Source organism: Electrophorus electricus, chromosome 11 (genome assembly GCF_041902795.1).
Source record: "Electrophorus electricus isolate QZ-2024a chromosome 11, ASM4190279v1, whole genome shotgun sequence".
Classification (NCBI taxonomy): Eukaryota; Metazoa; Chordata; class Actinopteri; order Gymnotiformes; family Gymnotidae; genus Electrophorus; species Electrophorus electricus.
The window spans coordinates 13897501-13907500 of NC_137507.1; the positions used below are offsets into that span (position 1 = coordinate 13897501).

The window sequence follows — 10000 nt, forward strand, 5'->3', positions numbered from 1 at the left end:
AGATTCCTCCATTGACTAACCTTAATTAGAACCGCAGAGCAGGGTCTTCTGCCAGGAAGCCCTCTCACTGATGTATTGACATATGCGCCATACTGTAAACAGCACACACTAGCAATGACATGAAACATATTTGGCTAATGGTGTTTGTCAATCCTTTTGTCAATTCCCCTCCCCCCACCCCTCCACATGCCACAGATGTTTTTCTTAGTCGCTCCAACAGACAGGAATCTACATGCAGGGAAGAAAGCGTCACTCTCCCCCAGGAGTGAAGCACAAAGGCCGGCATGCACACGGCAGATGCCAAAGCAGGTCCATCTGCTACCAGGCCGCTCTGCCACATGGGCTTGGAGAGGCTGAGGAGAGAGGCTTTCATACCTGGATCTGTGCGCACACACCACTGGCAGAGGAGTGAGCGATCCAGCTGTTTCTGAACCGGTAACCACATCTCAGTGGCACACTCAAACAGAGCACGTGCTTGTGTGTGTTTGTGAAATATCTAAGAAAGTCCAAAACATTCCAAATGAGAAAATGAGTTATAATGGTTTAGAGGTATCAAAATTTTGGCCTTTAACCAACCAATTTACATTGAAATTACAAAAAGCACAGACCGAACCCATTCATGAAATCAATAATCTTTGTGCTCTGAAGACACACACACACACACACACACACACACACACACACAATCACACTCCTACACCCACACTTGCATAAACACTGAACAAGAGCACGATGAGCATGAACTTTCATGTTTTGCGCGATCCACCCAAGGCAGGCATGACAGATTTATTTAGCTAGAGATCTTGCCTCCAACGCAGCATAAGACCACTTGAACTCTGCTTCAGGCACCGTGCTGGCATGATTTAATAGGCTCTGCATAGAGTATTATCTAGCAGCTCAACTGGAGCATATTTTATCAGTATGATACCATTAAAACTGTTGATCTAAGGCCAGTAACTGTAACATATTTTTATTGGTCTCCACCCTCCATGCTGGTATAAACACTAAACAAGGCAAAAAGCTGTTACATCAAATGGCAGCTGCCAATGACTTTTAGTCACTGATATCAGTCTGGCAAATGCAGCAAACATTTCATTGTAAATTTCAGCTGGAACTGGCCATGCTGTTCCTTACACGTCAGTCCAGTTTCAGTTTTAACACCCTGCCCTAACATTGCCAGCACAACCTCATATATGTGTGATACAAATTCTCTCTGTCTTTCTCTCTCTCTCTCTCTCTCTCTCTCTACATCTCTCCCTCTCTCTCTATCTCTTTATTCTCCATTTTGCAGAGCTTTGGACCGCCAAGGTCAATGAGGACAAACAACCCCAGCAGCGGCACTTGAGCACTGGCAGAAGAAAGCGAGCCGCTGGTGGGAGGCGGTCGAACTGTCTAGGGGGGCAGGCAGCCACGCGTGGTGGTCACCACCACTCTGCTGGAGCTCTCCGTCTCCAAGTGATGGCATCATTTCCATAGCAACCCCCTCTAACGATTTGTTTTCAATTAAATCCGCCACAAAAAGTGCTGCCCCAAGCTAGGCGACAGTGTCAAGGGCCCATCTACATCCAAATGATGGGGCCTCCCGAAGCTTGGTGAAGGTGGGCTGTCCTACGGTAACACCCACAGCCGCACCCGCCGTCCGCTTAAACCCGCCGCTCCGAGCAGGAGTCATACGCACATCAGTGCAGGAACCAATGGGGTGTTAACAATTATCACAGATTTAATGGTATGGCGGTGCACTGGGGTGCGCAGATGAATGAATGAGGCTGGAGTGAGGTGAGGTGTGGTGGCACGGCGTAGCCTGTGCGCAGTCACCGAGAATCTGACGCCTTTCGGGCCTTTCAGAACTGCCACGAGCATCAAAGCTGCTCTCTCTGGCTGGAGAGTTATCCACTTGAGTTCATCTCCCCCACCCCACCCCCACCCCACCCCCACCCCCACCCCGTGTCCAGGCTGACAGCGTGCACACTGCACTTGTAAACATCACTCTAATAAACACAGTGACGTGTTGCTGTCTGTCTCCTGCCCATAGACCTGCCTTTATTTGCACATGTATGGGATTTCAATAGGATGTGACATTTGAACAAAGCTAATTCAAATATAGCTCAGCCACTAACCACACTAAGTTCAGTCTAACCAAACACCATCAGCATCATCACAGAGAGGTGTGCAGCAAAGGCCACGAAGAGCCAATCAAGTGTAAGTCATTAGAAATGTACTCAGTCATGATTAAGATTAGCTCAATACCACGAATGACTAAATTAGTACAATTTCTTTTTCAAAGACAAAACCAAGTCACAATATAATAATACTGGACAAGCACACTTTACCGCTGTAAGGTGAAAGCTCGTCAGAGAAAATCCAGTATTTATTTAATCCCTCCAAATTGACATGCCTCAGTCCAGAATGTTGCTTTTGTAAAGGCTTTAAGTCGAGAACTCCCACTCTTTCAGTGATGATTCTTTTGCACAGAACACTCTGAATTTACAGGCTGCGTGGTATGTGTGCTTGTCTAATTAAGCACTGGTGAAAATATCCACAAATAGAGGCTTTGTACAGAGGTCCACACACATGAAGGGGGAAAGGAGATTAATGACAAACTAACAGGACCCGTGCCTCCTTAGCCTAATGATGTTCTTCATCGCAGATCAACATGGACTGAAATGGACCATTACAACACAGCCATGATATAACGGAGAGTTAAACATTATAATATACTGTTCTTAAGCACTGGAGTATCCATGGCAACTTGCCTTTGCCTTGGCTGGCAGAGCCTTAATGAAATCCCTATTAAGTAGCCTATAATGATAGTGTCCAAATATATTTGCATATATATTTCAGCACACAACGGAGGGCAGGAGGTGGTCTGGAGGGGGATGGAGAGCTCGGCAATCACAACAGCACGGCGCTCAGTGTCATTGTGTGTACACTTAATCTGCAACGTTAATCTGGGAAGTAACAAGCCCGGAGCACGGGAGCGGAGACGCGCCTCGAGACGGACGCGCTGCACGTGGAATAAGATGCTGGCCAGCCGTGTAAATAAGATGAGGCCACGCCGCTAAAATGCTAATGGGCGCTGGAGAACATGGGCAAGTGGAGAATGACAGAAGGGCAGGACTCAGGCAGGGGCAGGACCGGCTCCTCTCTGCTCGCCTGCGTAGGAGGGCGGGGCCTGGTTCTCGCTCCTCTCTCCTCGCCTGAACAGGAGTTCACACATGTGACTTCCATTTGCGACGCTGGCCAGCCGCCCAACAGGACATCCCCGAGTGAGTGTTTGCTCGACTCAATATCAACAGGCCGGGTAAGCAGCTCCAGGGAAGGGCCCTGACTCAGGTCCTATTGAAAATAAACCGGCACATATTCAGAAGGGCTGGAATATCAACATGCACAAGCAGGATCCGCGTATAGAACTCAGCAGTCCTCTCTCCCTCTCTCTCCCTCTCTCCCTCTCTCTCCCTCTCTCCCTCTCTTTCCTTCTCTCTCTCCTGTTAATGATACCTGCACCCCTCCAACAGCTGCAGGCAGAAGTGAAGTATACATTACCGCAGAGAAATAAAAGAGACAGAAACGATAGAAGCCAGACAGTTCAAGCTGACCGGCCACTTCAAACAGAAAGCCCCGGCGAACGTGACAGACACTTCAGGTTAAATTGGCTCTCCTGCACCTTCCCTTAAAATGTGGATTTCTTCAAAAGCTCATTTGAATTAGACGAGTTGATGAAATCAAAGACTTGACGGTGTGGGTAAATTTATACAAGCAAGTACGGCTCACAGCAGTTTACCTATTATGCTGCAGATTGGGGAGAGATGAAAGCAGACGGTATGACAGCCTGCTTCCCTTTGCACACACAAGATATTATCATACTGTAAAGGCTGCAATTTGTATTAGTTTCAGATTGAGGGAAAGCGCAGGTGACAGGACATGATATGCTAACAGATGTCAAACTTGTGATCACATGAGAGGATATAAAATGAGTCGCTCTACTGAAACCACCCAAAGCATTCAGCACAATAACAAATAACAACTGAAACTGAAAATGCATTTTGTTGTAGTATTTTAAAAAAATCAGAACAAAAGACAAAACATAACAAAAATAACAGTGCATAAAAGACAAGAATGATATATGTAACTGATTCAAATGAATTAAGTGTAAGTTTAATTTGGAGAGACGGAGAGAGCGAGAGAAAAAGAAAGAGAGAAATCTATTCCGGACACTCTCGCATTACATCAGGACTCAGAACTACCATAAACTCCATCAATTCAGCAGTTTAAGTCTATTTAAACAGACACAAATTAAACAAAAAAAGAAGGAAATTAATTCAGGAAAATGGCATCCCACCAAAGAATAATAAACTCATTATATGGAAATTTCAAACTTAACCATGCTCCATGCTGCTGCTAATTTAAACCTAATTTTTACTAGCCACTAATTCAGTGAGGGCGGGGATAGGAATTACATCTGGAGGTAATTCACTGCATGGAACTAAGCCCAGTGGAGGCTACAGAGAGAGGGAGAGAGAGAGGGAGAGAGAGAGGGAGAGAGAGAGAAATGGGGGTGTGAAGGGAGTACGGTTCCGGTCTCTGAAAACTGCAGAATGTTTTCATGGTGCTGTCATCGGACAAGGCTTAGAACAGACATAGGTGTTGCATTTGCAGAAGAACGGAGTGGAGGGACAGAAGACCCAGGCCACTGTCTGGTACACAGTGGGGCAACTTAAGGGAGGTGCGAAAGAGTTTATCTAACGATGATGTTTACATAACGATCCCAACAGACCGTCCAACTTAAGGGCCACATAAATGATTCACCCAACACTATGCCACTATGCCACCTTTGGCAGCTCTGGATATGAAAGCAGTAGGTCAGTAACAGAACGTCTGAGTAACCTCAGCTCTGGCTTAAACTCAGGTGGTAAACTAATAAATCTATTTCAGATTGACCATCTTTCTAAAGAGAGTTGATGCAAACTTTGTGCTTTGTTAAATGCTGGCTGCTTCAGCTGGGCATTTTCATCTAAGCCCTTTGAAATCACCTATAAAATAGGCTATCATAATGGGCGCAGCCCTAATCCACTCAGACCACAATTCGCCTTCCTATACACTGGAAATCAACGCATGGTGTTAGATAACTAGAGATAGAGGGGTAATTGCGCAGTCGCTTTCGATGGAGAATGTAAATGCACGTAAATTGAAGGATCATATTAATTTACAGCTCCAATCATGGCCAGTAACGAAAACACTACGTGGTCTGAAGAAAAGCAGGTGCTGCTCACGAAGGTGGTGGCCTCATATGGGAAAGAAATGGGAGACTATGCCCTGGCCATCTCGACAGCGAGTGTAGCGAGCCCGCATGCCAGCCATACAACTCCTCCCAGGACTGCTGAGAGGGGAAGGAGAAGTTTGGGCTCCAATAATCCAGAGTGAAGAGTGGCCCAAAGAAGACATTTACATTCGAGACAGAGCCTGGCAGCCACACACACATACACACACCTTAACCTCCTCTTGAGGTGAACAGAAAATGTGTTTTCCAAATGAAAATAAACTGAGGCTGGCTGGTTTGCGGCAGTTAAACTCAGGAATATGAGATCAAATAAAGGCTCCTGTGGAGTCTGAAAGGAGAAATGAAATCGCTTCTGAGGGGAGATGTAGCGAGTAATAAAATCACTCCTTTATATCTTCCTAAACGGCACATGTTCCTCAGGAGTGGTTAAGCTTTTGCACCGCGGTCAAAGACAGTATGCAAGTGGCAATTTTTACCTCCCAAAGATTCCCCTCACTGATATCCTTCTTCAGTCTTGTGCTCTGCAATTTGGTCAAAACGGCAAACTCTTTCACCATCAAGTTGCAGGGAAAGTTTTCCCGAGAATTGCTTTAATGATATTCAGAGTCCAACAGTGGATGAAAAGTCCATATTCCATCAGGTAGAAATGACCGTAATAACATTGCCATTGGTTCAAAGGCCTCAGGCTGATGGCGCAGTGGTTATTGAATTGCTCCTGATTGGGAAGCACGGATGACATACTGCACAAACAAAAAAAATAAAGAAACACTTTCATTGTGCGGGGTCCAACAGCGTGCACGCCTCTGTATGCCCTCCCTCATGCTAACCTGTCCATTCAGCTGCCTAGAAATGGACTGACAGTAGAATTGCGGTGCATTACCAAAAACATGTAATTGATTTGTCTTTGAAAAGGTAGCCCCAATAAAACTCAGACCACATTTTAGCCACAGCAGTCAGCTATATTGAAGGCATTAGCAAACCGAGGAATACATTATAAATTATAATACTGAAGTTATTACAGTTCCAATAAAAAAAAAGGTTTCGAATGTGAAATGAGCCACTTATCAGTTTGCTGTCACACTACCTTAAAAGCAGTCCACGTTCCACCTTTTTAAAAGTGGTGACGCCGTCTGTGGTGCGTCTGAAAAGAGGAGTGAATGTACAAATTTTTCCCAATGGAATGACTTCCATTAATTTCTGGACGAGCAGAAACTGTAATTGTTAAAAAAGAAAAGAGAAAGGTGTAGGACTTAAAAGCTCTAGAGTTTCCTCAAAAACATGCTGGTACATTTCACACAACACTGTGCAAAAAAACTGAGCAAACAGAACAAAAATGATAACCTTTAATTATTTGGCATGAAGATGGACTTGAAGAAGAGGACATTACACAATTGGGGTAAATGTTCCAAAAAAAAAACAAAAAACAAAATCCAAATATACCTAAAAAAATCTCAATAATCGAAGTGAAAAGTGAAAGCAATTATTCTCAGAAGTGTCAACAAAGGAAAAACCTAAAGCTTTTCTTTGCCTGCTTGGGGTCAGTAAACATGATACATAAGCCCACATTATTGACAAAGTTTATAAACAAAAGAGATTTTACACAGTATACATAGTATAAAGGTGCATGTTAAACTTTTTACCGTGTAAGCTTCTCCTTATCTTTCTGTTGTGACATTTATAGCTTTATTCTTTTTTTTATTCTTTATTCTATTTTGACAAAAGTATTTGAGTAGATTGTGTTTTATATTTACTGGAGTAAATTTATGTTGATATGTTACCAAGACACATACAATATTGCAATGTTCAGCCACACATCCATACAACAAACACACACCCATACGTCTACAAAGAGACCCACACACATGCGTTACAGGCCCGTATTCGTAACAGATATATTCCAATCCAAACAAATCAGCCAACAGCCCCTCCAGCCTGAGGTGGCCCGAGAGAAAGATGGGAAAGTTGGAACACTGGACAGTTTTACTTTCAAACTCAAACACAACACTGTAGTTACACTGGCCATTCTCACTACCTCCAGACACCTACCTTTTCTAATTATTATTATTCTACGTCGGTTTTAGCACGGCGCTGACTTTTTGCAGCCTACCCTGAATGGGGTAGTGAAAGGGGAGCTATTCCTGACAGTTTCAAAGTGCCCAACAGCTGCTGCCGAGCCTTCTAAAAGCACATGCACCAACCACCTCCCCAAACAAACAGAAGCCTCGACTTCAAATACATAGCTGGACTATTAGGTAATCCCCCCCCCCCCCTTTGTTCGGATTCACCGAGGCTCGGTGCCCGGCCTCCATTTTCCCCGCTGCGCCGGCCGGAGCCTTAAACTAACAGCGGAACTCCAAATGCCATCGTGCAAACACGCCCACAATAAATAGCCATGACGACCGCAGAAATATGCTCGACATATCTGATGCTGGAATAACGTGCTTTTGCTCCTCGCGTTTAGTGAGCGCGACAGGACCCTGAGAGTGGGAGAGCAGAACAGCGGGTAGGGGAGGTGGGGCTGAACAGGGTTCTTTTGTTTGGCTTGGACAGATCTGGGCTTTCCCTTAGGACATTCTATACTCTCCTAGTAGCTAGGCATGGCTGAAGGATGTAGAGAAATACTCAAGAGTCGAGGGACATACAAAGAGCGAAGACAAAACGTTAATGAAGGATGGAGGGTTAGTGTAGATGGACATGCTGGTGTACTCTAGCACTTCAGCAAAGAAAGTCCACTGCAATGACTGCTGGAGGGAAACTAAAGTACTTGACATATGTTTCACCGGCTTTTCGCCGTTAAAAAGCATAATAATTGCCTAAATGTCCACTTGGTTCATAATGTTCCAAAGAGATCTACATGAAAAAACTGAAGATCGGCATGGTGTACTGGGCCATCAGTCAAGTATTCTTGACCAGAGGCCAACAGAATGAAAGGCAAAAGTTTCATTAGCAGGTAACAGTTCTGCCCCCCTTCTCTTAATTTGAACAAGTCTACGGTAGTTCCGGTTTAAGACACATATTCACACACACAAATTATAAATGCAAGGATCCTGCTATGGGGAGCTGAACTTTTCACACCTTTCAAAGCCACAAAATTGGCTGCTTTTGGGCTTTCTGCAGCTGCTGCTCTGCCCTAACGGTGTCATATGAAAAATATTCCTCTCCCCGACCCGCAGAGCTGGTCATTAATGAAATACAGGCCGCGCGGTGAGGTCACGCAGAGTCTACATTTCAGCCGCCGCGTTTACGAAAGACAAATCTGTTCCAAAAGAATCGAGAAACAAGAACACAAATCAGATCCCAGTCCCAAGGACAGAGAAAAATAAATAAATAGAGGCTAGCAGTGGCCTCTCACATTTTCCTCAACGCTTTACAAACAACCGTCAACTGGTACTCAGGAACTGTGCAAGTTCACAATGAGAGCAGACTAAACAATCAGCTTCCAGCCAAGGCAAACGCTCTGCAACTCTGCACACAGTCACATTACAGGATGTCTCGGCCTAATTGCCAACTATCAGATCTCACAGTGGAATTCATTTGGTCAGGGCCTCTCCAGGAGATCAGACAACAATTAAAGGAAAATAAAGCGAAAGCCCTGAGCGAGAAAAGGGCCATGACATGCATCGTCATTTTCTGATGGAACCTCCACGAGAACTTTGTCATTCGTTTGTTTCTTTATTCCATTCCCTGTCGACTGCCTGGTACAGTGGAACGGGAAGGCAAGTGCATTGGAAGTAGAGCGTTTAGTAGGGAGTATTTTGCAGGGCATTGATCCGAAGATCTCGGACAATTTGGGTGAATTCATTGTGTACCTGAGCAGGAGGAAGGGGACGAAGTGGAGCCGAGCTCGGGGGGGCTCGTGTGCAGGACGGCACGGGGGGGCCGCGAGAGGCCATAAGTGGGAGGCACAGGCAGTAGTGCTGCTGGGAGCTGCGAGCGGAACGGGCACTACGGCACTCTGATGCCAGGCTAATCGCCGTGTCACTCCTCATGGCATTTCTGCTTTTCCCAAGTCCGACTCTCCAGTTCTCTGATCCGAAAGTTCAAACAAACAAAATACCAGTGCATTCATAAAACAGAACAGAACTGCTGGGGATTTAAGGGGAGAGAAAACACCCGCACAGGCACACACGTGTGCACACGTATACTCACACGCATATACACCCACACACTCACACATGCGCACGCGTGCACGCACACACACATGCACACATCCATACACACATACACATATAACACACACACAAAAGTAGCAAGCCGCAATGGCAGATGGTAAAATTAACATTTCAACAGTTCTCCCCTTTCATGTAGGTCTCCGCAGAACTGCTTTTTTCTGAAGAAAAAAAAAGCATAAGGTCTAGGGTTTGGAAAGATGCAGGGCTAGAGAACGCATCTGGAAAACGGGAAGAAGAATATTGGCTTATTGCTCCTGATGGTCCTCCTCCATGAAAAATTAAATAGGTCTGTTTTGCAGGTTTGACTCTCTGGAGTGCCCTAAGCTGTGTTATGGAAACATCAGCTCAGTAATTTATATGTGCGAGAACACCTGGTGATGAAAGAAAATAAACTTTTTTTCTTCCTCTTTAAATCTAGTCTGTTGACTTTTTCACCCTCCCCCCTTTTATCTCCTCCATTTCCCCTTGTTAACTTCCAGACAATCGTTACTCAACATTCTGCGAGCTTTAACCTATGCGCGCGTATGTTCAGCAGAGCAGACTAAACACT

General features: G+C 45.1%; 1 protein-coding gene and 1 long non-coding RNA gene across 6 annotated transcripts in view; one reads left to right on the forward strand and one right to left on the reverse strand.

Moving 5' to 3' along the window:
* The window catches only part of LOC113583439 (uncharacterized), a 4045-nt gene extending 2016 nt beyond the window's left edge, over positions 1-2029 (forward strand). Inside the window, exons 2-3 of the long non-coding RNA XR_003411290.3 lie at positions 196-435; positions 1292-2029. This is a non-coding gene — a long non-coding RNA (uncharacterized LOC113583439). The remainder of the gene's footprint in view (positions 1-195; positions 436-1291) is intronic.
* foxp2 (forkhead box P2) overlaps positions 1-10000 on the reverse strand; it is a 92192-nt gene that overhangs the window by 63280 nt on the left and 18912 nt on the right. The window lies entirely within an intron of this gene.